Source organism: Coturnix japonica, chromosome 2, assembly GCF_001577835.2.
Source record: "Coturnix japonica isolate 7356 chromosome 2, Coturnix japonica 2.1, whole genome shotgun sequence".
Classification (NCBI taxonomy): Eukaryota; Metazoa; Chordata; class Aves; order Galliformes; family Phasianidae; genus Coturnix; species Coturnix japonica.
In genome coordinates, this window is record NC_029517.1 from 66,427,538 (window position 1) to 66,443,759 (window position 16,222).

A 16,222-nucleotide genomic window follows, 5' to 3' on the forward strand; every position below is an offset into this window, starting at 1 on the left:
GCTGTTTTGAAAGCCTTTATTGTAGCTCAGCATTTACGTTCTGCATAGGGTCTTTCAGTGTCATCATCATCTCCATGAGATCTGAGTACTTTCCAGGCATGCAGTTAAGTGACGTGACTAACAGGTGTCGTGTGTTCATTCTCATATCCTCTTCCCAAAGGGAGAAACCGGTGTGCCTGGGAGCCTTGTTTAGGAAGTATATTGCTTTTGTTTGAGGCATCTTTTATTTTTGCTTTCAGCGTACTTGTTATCATCTGTTTCTGTTGAAGGAGTTTAGTATCACTCCAGGAAGAAACATGCCTCCTAGCTGCCCATTCTCCCGAGAGCTTTGTTCTTCAATACAAGATCAAGCAGAAGAAAAGAATATTTGGAAACTTTTTTTCTAAAGTTAAGAATAAGAGGCTGGTGAATACATAATCTGTTCTTGCAAACCAGCATGACAAACAGTGTCTTGGCTCTCTCTGGTGTGCAATAATATCCTTCATCCATGCAAAGTCATGGCTACCACAGCGCCAAGCTCAGTTGAGGCGGGGGAACCTTGAACTCCCTTTCTCTTCTTCTTACAAAGTGCATGAGGATTCCTAAGCTTTGGGATTTGCCTTTCTCATTGGATCAAATACTCCCAAATTGTTTAGTGTTCTGGCTTGTCTGTATTTCCCCACCACTTCTCCGAGAGCAAGAATTAATGTGTTCGGTCCTGCAAGACATTGATCTTGCTGGCATCAGTTCAGCAAACCACTTATGCAAGTGTTTAAATTTTAACCAGGCAGAGGAGCTGAGCCACAAAGGTTAATGGGGCTGCAGCAGAGACCGCGGTAGGATCATCTTCCCTGACCCACAGTCTGACCTGCTGACATCCCAATGATGCTATAACTTGAGGGTGACCTCAGCACGTTTGTTTGTCCTGGAGTCAAACGAGTATATTGGGGACTTCTATGACTCCACCTTAGGTGGCCTGGCCCAAAAGTTGACATCTACACAGAGGAATCACTGGAAAAAAAGCAGATATGGATGAGATTGACTCCAGGATTTTGTCCAACGTCAGCTGGCTAGGAACCCCTGAGGGATCTTTGACATGGACAACCTCCTTATTGCTGACATGCTACATTTTCTGAGGGCTTTCTTGCCTCCTGAAGGGGTTACGTGGCACAATGATGGGAGTACGGCTCCATATTTTGGGTATTTGGGTTCCTGGAGACCTGGACCTCTGCAGTTTCCACAAGCCCCATACTGTAATGGTGAAAAAGGCCAGCACCATGTGCAACGCCTGCAGCACGGACAGGAGCTCACACACGTTCTTTGTTCTGTAAAGAAACAACAACAAAACTCATCTTAAGCGTGATCACTCATAAGCCTTCTGAGGCAGCCAAAATTGACCCATCTTTTTTTTGAGCGAGCGGGTGGAGGGGAAACAAGCTCCAGTGGTCCCAATTACTCTGTTCGGTAGAAAAAGAATTTTCACGTAATGACCTCAGCAGGGAATGAGCAGCTCCTTTTGTGTATTAAATTAAAATCTCTGGGGGAACATTAGGCCTTGTAATTTGTATTTCTCAGATGCAATTTAAGTCTTTCATCAAAAAACCTCATAATGACTGAGCTCTGTTCTACCCAGTAGATTCATTTTCATCTGAAGGATGAAAATAGCCAGCAACATGCTAACAAATTCCATGGGGAGAACAATGTAATGATAAAAATAATCTGATGTGGGCATGAGTTCACAAATGCAAACACAGTGCTTTATGGATCGCCAAAAAGGAAAAGGCTGCCTCAAACATTTTCTTTATATTAAGAAAGAGGCAGGGAGAAACTCCCTAGCCTGCTCATTAAGGGTGAAATACATGAGCAGTTTCCAATGAACTGAAGCCCAAAACGATGCATCTCCATATCTTACTTAGAAAAAAATAATTCTATACGCTAGGATGACTGCTTGCATAAATGTCATCTTTTAATGCTGCATTAAATTGACTGAAAAAAAGGGGAGTTCTCCCTGAGTAACAACTTTCACATGCAGGTAGCTGCAGAGTGTTATTTGCCATGCTAATAACTGATGTCAGATGAGACTTCATGCTTTGAGGAGCTTGTGTACTATGCCTGAAGTTGTATAGCTTTTCTAAGAATTACCTGTGAGTGTAGGAGAGAAGCAAGCGTCAAGAATCTTCCTCCAGCTGCATCCTGGCTGTTAGACAGCGTCAGCAGAAATGGACAGAAGGGTTTTCTGGTGGGAAAAGCATTCCTCTCCCTCCAGCTGGAAACCTTATCTAACCTCAGTGTTTGTCAAAGCACAGTCATGAAGGCTTACTTCCGCAGTGATTCATCTTCCGGGGAGAAGCAGAGTTTTTGGCAGGACACTTGGTGATACCTCCTCAGAGGATGGGTGTACCTGGGCAGCCACGGCCTGAAGGCAAGCCTCAAGCTGATCTATCAGGTTAGGGAGGATGAAAATGGGAGAGAAAGATGGAACAGCACAAGGGAACACAACACATTTAAAAGCACCAGTCAAAATAACAGATACGACCTTTGTATTACGTTGCGGTTCAAGTAACTTTAAGCATCATCTCAAAGAAAGATAGATGATCCAGTATATTCATGGCTTTGTCTATAATCGTTTCCATTATGTACAGAGTCTGCATTAGCATGGTTCGTCACCTGCTCTTGAAATATTTTCCAACAGAAACCTGTTTTTGTGCTCTCTCTGCTACTACATCAACCAGAAAAAGAAGGCCTAGGAAGGCAAAGCCCAGTTAGCAATATAGGCCAGCTGGTAACAATGGACAAGAAGAAGGCTGAGGTACTGAACAACTTAGAAAAGTTGTGTTCACTGCTGGCTACTCTTCATAGACCCCTCAAGTGGATGAGTTGTAAGGTAGGGACTGAGGGAGTGATGTTCCTCACGCTGTAAGGGAAGATCAACTTTACCCAATAAGGTTTAACAAGGCCAAGTGCAAGGCGTTGCACTTGGACTGGGGCAATCCCAGGTACCTGTACAGACTGGGAGAAGAACTCCTTGAGAGCCAAACCTCAAACCAAGGAGGAGATGAACAGGCAGAAAAAAAGGCCAGCGTGTTATATAGGAATCTCTTTGTAAGGCAAGAATATTAAAAGGATGAAAATCAATTCATAATGAATTCAAAAGGTACTCTCTACATGTTTTAACTGCTTTATCTCACCAAGGAGGAACTCCAGCCTCACTAATGTACATTATTACATAAGCAAAGCACTCCAGCATTGATTTTTCTCTTGTAGAGGATTATGAATCAACCTGATTTAAACAACTAAGAGTAATGGCCAGCCCTGAAAGTTGAGCCAAGCAGAGGAACTTTCCGGAGAGAAGCAGCTTTGTATCAGTGCTTTTAATTACATTTGAAGACATATACTGTCCATTAATATTTGACCTTTAATTATGTTTTTAAGAGGTGGCTCTATCGAAAACCAGTTATATCATGACGATGTGTGCAGAAGCTTAAACCAAAGCAATATTTTTTTCTTCCTCAGGACTTTCAGGAACAAGTGTCTCGATTAAAAAGTGAGTAACTGCAGCCCTGTCTCACATCTGGAGACACTAAAAGGATGTGATTGCACAGTGGTGTCTGCGAGGTGCAGCAACCACAGGATTCTGGGGAGCCCCAGAGCAGCCTGGAACTGGCAGCCCTGCAAAGCTACCTCTTTCCTATCAGCAGGACTGAGAAAAGCTGCTCCAAGGCATCCAGCACCTTCCTGTTGTGCAATACATCTTAGGCAAGAGCAGGGAGGAAACCTCCTCCTGCAGATCCCTAAGAGCATACATACAATCCGTAGTGATGGTGTAAGCATTTAGGGCTGGAAACAAACAAAATCGCTTGGACTTGCATTTCCCACTGCAGCAATCAGTAGCTGTTTGCTGTCTGTGAAGGATGCCAAAGGCAGTGACCTTCAGAGCAGAGCTGGACAGGGTTCTCCCAACATGGCAGAGGCTGCAGCTCTCCCTCCAGGATTCCCCTACCTGCCCCAAGCTGAGAAAACCCAAAGGTTCTCCTCTGGTTGTCTCCCCTTCCCTTGAAGCTTCCCAGTCTCTACACTGTCCAGATGTGCTGATATCATCCAGCAGGCCTTGCATAACTTCCCTCTGGAATAAATAAATAAATAAAGCAATAAAAGTGCTGTAGTAGCAGTTCCTATGGAAATTTATTATTTTAATAAGATCCTCTGAAGTTCTCAAAACCAAACTAACAGCTGTTCAGAGACCAGTTGTTTCCTCTGAATTCATTGAGTTTCTGGGTGAACATGGACACTTGGGATATAAATTTGAACGCTGCTAAAACAGATGCTCAGAAAACATCCAGGCCAGAAACAGTATCCTGATAAAGCCGAAAGCTGAATTTAGCAGTCGGGTCCCTGTTTTCTTTTACCACTGGGCAGTAGGGAAAGGCTTACTGGTTTATTGCTGTGCTATTAATGGCAGCAAATTAGCTTTATAGGTGATGCAGGCAAACGTTTTGTCTTAGATATAGAGTCAGACTGCAGGGGTAAGCCAGAGCTCACATTAAAAAGCCTCAAGATCACATTCTGTTCTGTGTTTCCTGCCTGGTCTCTGTGGATGTCACTGTATTGCTGCTGGCTTACCCCAGTGTAAAGGTAAAGGAAACCTGTCCCAGTATGAGGGATGACCACAAGGCCATGGTAGGATTCTGTATAGTGCATAAGGACCTCCCATGCTGATGATCATAATGAAATTACCATGCAATGAGATGAGCAAGGGAACTGAATGGATGCACATGGGGATACAGTGTACACCTGGACCTTTGGAAAGAATGAGAAAGAGTAGCTGATCTTCTTGAGCAGGAATGGGTCCAAAGTCTCACATGTCTTTTGCTTCTCAGCTTTCCTGACGGCTGGCTGACACAAACCCTCTGGGATGCCACTGAGTTGCTCATGGCATACCAGCCCCTCTTTTTTATATATATATGAACTACTCAGGATGGCATTTACTATGCTTCATTAATGTGAAATTGCTAGAGAGGCTGCAGCAGATTTTTTTTCATACACAGACATTCCCAGGTATTAATCAGTCTATTTCCCTTCCTGCCTGGAAAGAGAAGAAAGCATCCTGCCTTAGTACCACCTGGTGCACATTGTTCCATTATAAACTTGGTCTTAATTTTCTATTAGACAAGTCACTGGGCAGCACAACTTATGCAGACAGACTGTTTCCTTCACACTGCTCATCCAGATGCAACTAATTTCCCTACCTACCATGTGTGATGTTTCATTAAGCCCCAACCATGGTCCTACAGCAGATATGCAATATAACTGCCGTAGATCTGTGCTGCCTTTCTACATAGGTTTGCAAATGAATGTGAGAAGTGGTTACTGCATTTGCTCACATGGAAAGACACTTGGTGAGAGCATAATCTGTTCAGAAACTGTGACCCTGGCAGTTTTATTTATAGAAAGACAATGGACAAGATTTCTGGGCTGCAAAGGGAAATACTTGTGCCTTTTCAAGTCTGGCAAGGGTGTCTTTGCAGAGGGGTGTGGGATGAGCTGTGGCAATGACACTGCTCCTCACTTGGTTTTGAATATAGCAACTGTGAAAGATGGGCGGAAAGGACTTTTGCAATTCAAATATGCTTAAGCCATCTTTCTTGAGAGAAAAACTTGAGTATATCCCTAACTTTAAAGGCAGTGTTTATGCTTTTAAGGATAACTAAAGCCCCATATGAATTTAAGGAAGCCATCACACAATCTTCTATGTAGTCACTGCTTTTTCTCCAGACATGGGTTTGAAGATGAACTACAGAAGGAAGCATATCGATCTGTCTGTGCAAAGACCTCAGCCCAGAAGGATAAGTATGGACGATTAATCCCCTGCAGCAGTGTAAAATGCTTTTAAAGAGCCCCTTACGTTCCTCCTGCTTCAAGTAGAAGCCAGGCAGACAGTGGGATCTGGCAGTGGGAGGAAACACTGGCTGAAGCCAACTGAACCTGATATGCCATTAGGTGGGTAGCTTCCTTCAGCACCTCAGAATGACATGAGCAGGATTAGGACCTATCAGAGGCACACAGCACATAGCCCTCGAGGTGGGCTCTGTAGGAGGTCCTGCATTACCCCCACACATGAGTCCTCAACATATTTCATCGTATTTTCTCCCTAGAGTTCTCTACAGTTCTTTCATTTTCCTCCTTGACTCCTTGACCTTCATCAGCCTGGGGCCATGACTATTGCTCTGGGGAGCCTGTTCCAGGGCCTGTCCACTCTCTGGTGAAGCATCTTTTCCCACCTTCCCCAGGCACAGCTCCATACTGTTCCCTTGGGCCCTGTCACTATCACAGAGAGCAGAGCTCAGCGCTGCCCCTCAGCTCCCTGTGAGAAGCTGCAGCCTCCATGAGGCCTCCCTTCCATTTCCAATCCCTTACACTGCCCTTTCTCACAGTCAAGGATAGAGAACAGCTCTATGCTATCTACAGGCTTTCTTTTCCACGGCTGCTTCCAGGAGTTGCTCCTGTCCCACATTTTTAACACAGACCGGGTTCCAAAATAAACAGCAGAGCAGGAAAGAAAAATGGCATCCACTCACATTCATGACCCACAAAGCTGCCTATTTAACTTCTCCAACACTTCATCCTGAAAGGCAGCATCTTTGTTACCTCTCCTTACGGACACCAGGGCTTTTCAGCAAGCCCAAAGCAAAACAGCTGATATTACTCTTGGGATTTAGGGGCCTGTGCTGCAGTTTGCCTTAAAGGAAGGAGCCTCAGTGGGCTCAGGATAATGCCCTGAACTGGCAGACCCCAACATCTGATGCTGTGTGGGATCCCTCTAGTTCCCACAGTGGCTCCTTGTCTAAAGCACGCATGTTTTCCTAGCAGACCTTTGGCGAAGAGAGGTCAGCAGAGCTGCTCAATAGAAACCAGCTTGAGGCTCCAGCTACTCAGTCCCGGCATTAAACCTGAGAGCAAGGCACCACCTAGAGGCATATGCACTGCAGTAAGGCTGGAAGAGAAACACAGGCAGGCTCCAGCTCTTTCCTGCCAAAACAACGATGTAGCACAGAGCCTAATCAAAAACTAAAAGCCTCAGCGTTCCCGTTTTCCTATTTCTTATATTGTCTGAACAAGGTGATTAGTATGAAAAATAAGTGCAAACCTGGAATCACCTGAGAGATTGATCTGTGTTCAGTATGTGCTGGGAGGGGAAGGTGAGACAGCATCATGGAGTCTGGAGGGATTCTTTAACAGGAGTATAATCCAGACAAGTGCTCAGGTTGCTGGAGGCTTACCCGAGGCTCTTTGTGAAAGTCCCAGACTCAAAGTTTATGCATTAAACAAATGCCATTTTTGCAGTTGCTGGTTCTCATCACCCAGCATATCACAACCTTTTCCTCTTGAATAGCTGGAGCAGTCTCTACAAAGTAGAGAGGACACGAATCATAGCATTGCTGAGGCAAAGAGCCATTTTCCTCACACAAGCCATTTCCTTTGGCACTCTGGTACTGAGCTATCAATTCCCTGTCGAGATCCACCACCCAGATCCTGGTGAGCAAACACCTCCTGAAAACACATATGTTTGCCTTAGCTTTCTCCCTCTTTTTCTTCTTTTCCTTTTTACAACCTCTTTTTCCATTGTAAACCTGTTACTGGCCTCTCCCAAGAGAGAAGTTAAGAAATAATTGCCAAGCTTGGGAAAGCAGAGTTCCATTTGTTTGTTTTGTGCCCTGGAGTATGCATCATGAAGTTCATTTCACCTCTAAAAACTGTTACTAGTATGCAGTAGCTTATTACTAGTATGCAGTAGCTCTCCATAACAATAATTATCACAACTAGAGTCCATCCCTGGATCTGTTTCCACCTCTGAGTTGGTATTTTCTTACGCTTGGTCTCTTTGTTTAGTCATGCACTTGAGAATAAACTCCACTGCCTACTTGAATACCCAGAATAGTGGTGTAGTATTTCTAATATCTCCAGGCATGCTGAAAACATCACTGCATCCTTGCAGAGAGAGAACCACACCTCTGACAGAACTGAATAACATTCCTGATGCCCCTTCAACAAAGGACCTTTAATTGCTATTCAGTTTTGCTTTAGTTGCTATTCAGTTTTTACCAGGGCTGTACTTCATAAGAGGCCACAGCAGGGTGACCATATAGACATGTAAGCCCACAAAGATGAACCTTCTTCCTCGGTGTTCATAAAGCAGTACTTCTGGAGATGTTTGAAACAGCTCTGTCCCCTGCACACATACTGGCACCACAAAACAAGAGGCACATCAGAGCCCTGCTCTGCAAACCACTTGAGTGCATGCTTAAAGACGTTCATGTCAATGGAACTGGACTTGCAGTTAGCGCTGCTGAGCACAGGTTAGGAGTTCAAGTGAGCCCACCTAGCAATTTTGGCAGCTGCATGGATTTACTGTAGGAATTGTCTCTCTTGAAAGCCCCAGCAACTAATATTTCTTCCTGTGTTTCATTTTAAGCTCCCTTTTGGGAGGCTCCGCATGTGGCCCCTCATAGGAAGGTGCTCCTCATCAGCAGCAGTTCTTGGAGATGGGCAATGCAGTCTTTGCTCTTTTCCAAGAATTCCTCATTTGCACGGTGACCTGTGCAAGGTCCCAGGTGCCAGCTGATTTAGTCCAAGTTTGTTTCCACTGTTTTCTCTTTTCCACATGGGTACAGTGGCACATGAAGAGCAAACTCATGGTTGGGGCTTGTGTCCAGTAAAAGAAGTCTTTCAACTACTAGTGCTGGAAATTCTACTTTCTTATTGTAAAAGATATCTTACACAATCCTGAAAGCACCACAGGAAAAACAGGATGTTACCTCCATTAAAGTTTGGAGTGATGTTTATGGAGAAAGAGGAGTGGCAGTAGGAAAAACTGTGAATAGCAACTACAGCAAAAGGGCCCTTAGGTGCCCTGCCCTGTCCTTTTCCTATAACAAGGGCAGAAGAAGAAAATGAAACATCCATCTGCTAATTAATACATAGCATAACTTTCCTAGAAAAGGGAAGTGGGGATTTCTGTTTTGCCTAATTCAGGACTGGTTTCCTGTGAAGATAAGTGGGTTCTGATGAGGCTCACTTTGCCTCGCTGCTTTTGGTATCCATTTTGCCAGGGAAACCAGTTAGAAATAAATATGCAAAGCCTTAAGCCGTGACATATGGCCCAGTTCAAAGAGCAACTATCAAAAAGGGAAGCAAGGAATTCTATTTCTTTCTTCCATCACGTGAAACAATACATTTTAAATCATAGTGCCAGCTCCTCTTCTGGGAAACAGCAGTTCTGGTCACTGGTGGCTGGAGAAACTTAACAGAACTTGATGACAAGAGAAAATCTTGAAATATGAGGCCTTTGAATCCTACCTCTGCCGTTCCTTATGTTTGGCTTGGACTTTCTCTAGATTAAATTTCCTTGTTTGAGAAGAAAGCATGATTTTAAAGCCAGGAACAGGACTGCACGGTTAAGTCACTGCAGTTATATATCAAGAATAAAATGTCAAGTTTTGCTTCAAGGTTTTGCTTTGAGGTTTGGGCCTTCCTTACTGTTCTGTCCTCCTAAAGTAAAATCTAACTAACTGTTCCCGCTTGGTTTCAACTGGTTTAGCTTTTCAGAAAGTATTTTCACTGGGAAAAAAAAGAAAGAAATACATTTGCAAGAACTTGAGCAGAGCTGCACTGCTTTGTCAGCTGGCAGCAAGAACCCTATCCTGTGATTTATACAGCCCGTGTTTTCACAAGACTCATCCTAAACCTGTGTAGGATACAGCTGTTCCTGGCTATCTCTATTGAAATCAGAACCAGCACTACAGTTCTACAGGGGAATTCTGCTACGGAAGGTGGAATACATTTGTCCTTAAATAAGAAAAAGATGGCAGTGAAAACTGGGAAGGGTTGATTAATGTTGTGAGGATGACACTATGTTGCAATTTTAAGGCAATAGCTGAACACCTATAGGAAACTGAAGAAGCTGCATCGCTTCCTTTTGCAAAGGCACGTAAATCTGCTTGGATGTTGTTGCAGGAACCTGAAGTTACATATTGCCCCTTCCCTGCCAAAGGTATCTCATCCCCAGGCAGTTTGCTCTGTGCTGGTGGAAGTGCTGCTGGCTACATGCAAACTTGAGAACAAGCTCATTGCTGCAACTGGAGATGTGGGGTGGTGGATGTAAAGTGATCATAGCTCAGAGGCAGCTCTAGCAATTTAAAAGCTGCTTTTTCTGCTTTCCTGGCCCTGTCAGATAAGTCTTCCCTTGGCCAGTGACACCCCTGAGTAATTGCTATAACAACTCATTGGATCTGTGTAATCCATGTTTTACCACAAACAAAGAGTAGATATTTTAATATGTACAGTCTCTTTAAATGTAAGAGAATGTCCAAGACAACAGGAGAGCTTCTGAATTGTATTCATTTTTGTTTATCTTACTTTATCTACAGTTTTTCTCCTCAGACAGCTTTTGATATAATTTATTCAAGCTGAAACCGGGTGCAAGAAACAGCTGGAGTGTGTTTAATGTAATATTTCCCTGCAAAGCTGCCTTCTCTGGGAGAGACAGGGTCAGATAAAGACTAGGAGCTGGCAGCTGGAAAGATGCAGTCAGCATTTCTTTAACCAGCAAAGTAGGCCCTGGTCAAATAAAAAATTACAGACATAAGCATCTGCCTATACAGACAGCGTAAAGCTTTAGTGCTTGGAACTCTGGTACTGTATGTGTGTATGTATGTACACATACCAGGCTTCTTTCCTACTCACCTTGCAAGCAATAGAGCTAACAGATCTGGGAGTAAGGCAAACATTTAGAATATGTAAGAAGATAAAAACAAGACCATAGCTATGGCTCAGGCTGTATCTGGGTGTTTTCTGATACATGCTTGTTGTCTCACAAAGCAATGGAAGGTTGCACACCTAACTCCACTCAAAATGGAGGTGTAAAAAGAGCCCCAGAGGGGCTGTGGCAAGAGGGCTGCACTGTAAAGGAAGTTCAACATCATTCTTGGAACAATACATTTGCTAATTGCCTTAATTTCAGCAAGGCTTTTAGACACAGAGGAAAGGGTAGAGCCAGCTAGATCTCAAAATTCTACTGAGTCGAGTCTTTGGAGACAGTCCCATGCAAAGGTGGAGCAAAGCTACATAATAGTGGAAAAACACCAGGCATGTGAAAAGAACTACAAAAAGCCAATTAAACTCACAGATCCAAACAAGTGTCTTTGAGTGAGTTGCATGAAATGAAGATCTCGCAAATGCTTCCTAAGCAAAGCAACATAAAATCCAAGAGGCTTAAAATCAAAAGAGCTAAAACCTGAGTTTTGACAAGCAAACCTCTGACTACCGGAAAGGGCAGGATACAAGTTTGGGGAACTTGGTTGATTTCTCCACCCTTCCAGTGATTTACTGAGGGATCAGGGACAGATCACTGACTCACACTCACCCCCAGCTAACTCTAGACCTTTAAAGGATGAAGCCTAAATTTAGGACATCAGCACCTTAGGCCCCTTTCTATGGTCAGAGGAAAGCCACTAGTTTTCTAGAGGGCAGTTCAGGTGAGCTAAGGTATTCATCCACTTCAGAAACTGTAGCAGAATACCTGTTGCTAGGCTGAGTGCTGGTCTCCTTGTTTCAAATCCCAGCTCTGAATATGGGGATGAATTCTTGCCAAGAAGAGGGGGGATGTGAATGTATTAAAGACCCTGAAATGCTCTGATGAAGATAATCCATAGTTGGGCACTGCTGTGATTTGCTTAGGAAGATTTTCATAATTGATGCTTTGTTTTTGACTTCCTCACAAGCCAGACGTGCCAAGACATAAGTAAATAAACCTTATAAAGCACATTTTCTTCTAACCATTATTTGCAAATAAGTACTCTGTCATATGTTGCTGCATTCACACAAGAGGCTGTATATAGAACCAGATCTGCTTTTGAACAAATGACAATTTCTGTTATTTTCCTTTACTTCACTAAGTCCTTCTGTTGCAGTCTTCGAACAAATCTCTTTTATTTACTGATGACAATCCTTACTGTAGTTAAATCCTTGCTTGCATGCCCATTCTTAACAGGCTGATTATCAAAACGTAACTTTTTGCATCTTTTCACACTTAGAAGATAAAAGTCACACCACTGGCATTTTGACTTGTGATGGACCTTCAGACCATATAGAAATGCATTTCTTTTTGTCTCAAAACACAGTCCAAGCATAGCTATGAAAATATGTATCTGTCCTACTGGATCGGACTATTCATCCCAGCACATTGTGTCCAATACAACCAGTGCTGGACATGTCTGCAAGAGCAAAATGTACATAAATTCAGAAAATGAAATCCAAGTTAAGTTCCCTGGCAGATCCAGTTTATAATGGTTAAGAGCTAGGACTCCATATCCTCTGGGTCGTCTGCATACAATCACACCCAAAGTCTGAGAGAAAGAGACTTTGGTTGCCTGCCCCATGTCATACCCACAGGGCTTAACCTTGTGCCTGCCTCCTGCTACTATACTTACTACTCCTGCCCAAGGGCAAAAGGATTCACTACAGATCCAAAACAAGAGGGGCTCCTACGGCTTGCTGGGACAGGGGACAGCCATACCCACAGCTCACTTCAGTGGCAAGTAGACATACTTCTTTCCATGACATCCAGAGGCAGGTGACTAAAATAGGGGGCAAGTCCCTGTTAACTCTCACCTAAAAGAATCATTTTTCTCTACTATCTAAAACTTGGCCTGGCTTCCAGTGACAGGTTTCCTTGACACTTCCAGTTCTTTGCTGTGGAAATTGCAGGCAGGAGGATGGTTTCACAAGGGTGTCTCTGACACCTGAATCTTTGTAAAACATCCTTTTTGTGTTTCTAGTAACAGCAATTTAAGCCCTGGGAGAAAATGTGACCTTTGCTCAGTAAAGTTGATTTTCTCCCCTATCTGAGCCCTATGCTGTTTTGATTTCTGCTTTGATCATGTCTTGGCTGCTTGCTTTCTTTTACAGCACTTTACAATAATTATAACTGTTGTAATTAAATTTATCAAGTCATTTCAAGCCCCTCCAGCAAGGAGGACCTGACGTCCTCTGATTTTAAATAAACATAACCATGGTGGGAAGCAAAACTTGGACAAGTCTGACAGCCTGTTCTCAACCTCACCTTCACAACAGCTTGCCAGTAGTCTCACTCATTCCTGACCCAACTTTGCCATGGAGATATAGCAGCTGATATCCAAAAGGTGTGCAAAACAGGGAAAAACCTGTCGCAGAAATGGCTTTTTTCTCTTTCTTATAAGCTGGGGCTCTAGCAGCGTGAATCTAGTAACTGGTGCATCTGTATCTCGTACTGACTCCTAGTGCTAGGATATGTATAGTCAAGAAGAGCTTGCTTTTCCCAGCTGCTGATAGCCCTTATGCATCAAGAGTCATATAGCTTTAGTGGGGTTTAGTATGATGAGTGTATTTGGAAAGGAAAAGGACCACAGTTGGGACTGTTGACAGAGGAGAGTCCTGATGCATGTTTTAAACAGGGAGGCGGTAGCTGCTGGGTTAATGGCAGTGCTTTATGAGGTCCACAACCATAATGTAAGATGGGCATCTGCATCTTTTGAGAAACCCTGCTAATTGCAGGTGAGAGGAAATGAGAAAAGTTGGTTGAGATACCTGGGACTGTTCAGCTTGGAGAAGACCAAGGGGGGATCTTATCACTGTTTATAAATGTCTGAAATGCAGCAGTCAAATAAACGAGGCCAGGCTCTTTTCAGATGTGTGTAGCAACAGGACAAGACACAAACTGGAACATGAGAGGTTCCATGCTAACACAAGGAATACCCTTTGTACTGTGATTGACAGAGCACTGGAACAGGTTGCCCAGAGGTTGTGGAGTCTCCTTCTCTGCAGACATTCAAGCCTGGATGCTTTCCTGTGCAACCTGCTGCAGGAACCTGCTTTAGCTGAGGGTTGCATTCGATGATCTCCAGAGGTCCCTTCCAGCCCCTATGATTATGTGACTTGGGAAAATTACACGTCACTCTAAGTGCCTCAAACAGCAGAAGTATCTGGTGAAGGGAATTAGATACTTTGTAGGTTGGGTAGTGACAAATGAGAATAAGGCCATTTCCCAGAAGGTGACATTAGTTAGCGCTTTAATTTGCATGTTACGTTAGGGAGGGAGGGGACTCTTCCCCTTCCTCTTGTGTAAGATGAGCCTGCTAGGGGGAAAAATACTGTGAGAGAGTGAGTCAGTGAAGTAGAGGGACAGCAAAGGCAACTTTCACTTCATTTAGAATTGTGTTTCAAATCTGCAGAAAACAGCACGTTGCTTCCCTTGTTCTCTGGACAGAAAGGCACAGTTTTACAATCTCCTTTTATTGTTTCACTGATAAGCAGGCATTTCAGATTTCTGACACTAAACAAAATGTCCTTCAGAAATCTCAGGCAGTGCAATGGCCTTTCCAGCTGGAACGTTAAGCCAGATCCTGGCAGGCTAGTTAAGCTTTCACACCATTACGAAGTGTAATAGCTGTGGCAGGTACTTGCACTAGAAAGGGAAAAAGTAGCTTCCAAATGGACAGCAGCGCAAACACAGAGCAAATGTTCAGAGCTTTGCAGCAAACTGGCTTGGCATGCACCAGAACAACCCAAGTACAACTTTGTATTATTGTGCATGTCTCTGCACTTCCATTTCGCAAACCCTGACTGCTAGTCGAAGTTTAGTTCCACTCTGCTTATTTTGTAAGATCCCTACTGTGACTCATGTGGATTTGCACCGTAAATAGCTACAAAATGAGCAGATCTTCCTTTTTTTTTTTTGGCAAAACTTCCTAAAAATGTTTCAGTGTGGTACACAGCCAGTACTTCCCTGCATCCAAGGAGGGTTTGGGGTTACCCCTTCCAGGGGAAGCCCATTTCCTGCCATGGTATTTCCCCTGGTAAGCCTCTTCTGCAACACTGGCAACTGCATGTAAATTAGTTTTTGCATTCCTCTAACAAGCAACGGGCTTGCTTGATTCCAGTTAGTTTCAAGACCTGAAAGCAGAGCAGAAATCACTGCAAAAGGATGTGGAGCTCCAACAACAATATTTATGAATCCTTACCAAGAAAATGCTCAGAGATGTTTTTGTTGTCTCAAAGAAAGAAAGAAAGCACCTTTTGAGCTCCCTGGGATATCATGTTTGTGCTCTGTTACTCAAAGGAAACGTGTGTCATTTTTAACACCTATCAAAACGCTTTCTAGCAAGGCACCTTGACAAAGAAGCAAATATCTGACAGCGACACGAGTCACTTTGGCTTTATGTGCACATCTTAGAGAGAGAAACCTCAGGAATAAAGAAAGAGGCTCCTAAATAAGAGCTGGCATGAAACAGAGTTCCTAAGTGACAGGCCTGGAAAGGCTGTGCCTATTTTATACAGAAATCATCGCTATCCTTCAACCCACATAACTGCATTGCATTTATTTTCTTTCTTAACGCCAAGCAAACGGAACAGAAGAGAACAAAAACCCACCTGATTTCTTTCCCAACTTGCAAATACTGATAAAGTTTATGATTCCAGTTGGCTCAGATTAGTTTTTTATTTGTAGCTAGGTGACCTCTGCTGGTAGATTCTTATCATTACTGTAATAGTTCACACATTCAGGCATGGATACAGTGATATCCCACCGGGTAAGCACTGCTCTGTGTGGACAAGATGATATGATACATAAGCACATACAATTCCAGCTCTGAAAAAGCAGACTTCAAAGGTGTAAGCAACCATATAGCTCAGATTCCTCCACTCACAGAAGCTTTAGAGAGCAGCTTTTATTGAGCTGCGTACAAGCGTTTCAGCTGAGGATTTGGCTTAACATTTAAGTTTATTCAACATCATGATAGAAATGCCAGGTATTACTCAGAAGGCCCCAAAATTTCATCCCCGGAGGTTATGGCAAAGGGAGGACTCGTCTCCACTTGCGTTCCTTTCTTGCTCTCGTCCCACGTGCCAACAGCCTCTGCTGGAGAAAGCTCAGCAGCAACGCAGACTTTCTTCTGACTCAGCACAGCTCCGTCCGCTACGATACAGCGGCTCAGAACAACACCATAACCGACAAAAAAACCACGGGCATTCACCTGGGGTAAAACAATACGACTCTCAGCTCGCAGCCTGGCTCTTTGTGATACCCAAGGTCACTCCTATTCTTGCAGCACAGTGCGAGGAAATACCACGAATACCGAGAGGGCCTTATCTGTTTATCAGAGGTGGAACTGGCACGCTCTCCGGGGCTGCAGCTCCGCGCAGGAGCTCGAGC

The 16,222-nt window shown here is 43.7% G+C and overlaps 1 long non-coding RNA gene across 1 annotated transcript; it reads right to left on the bottom strand.

The window, feature by feature from the left end:
- LOC107309699 lies at positions 1–3,283 on the bottom strand. Its single transcript, XR_001553291.2, has 2 exons — positions 2,122–3,283; positions 1–1,304 (listed from the first exon to the last, which is right to left on the bottom strand). It is a non-coding gene; the product is annotated as an uncharacterized LOC107309699 (long non-coding RNA).
- Between the last annotated feature and the right edge of the window lie 12,939 nt (positions 3,284–16,222).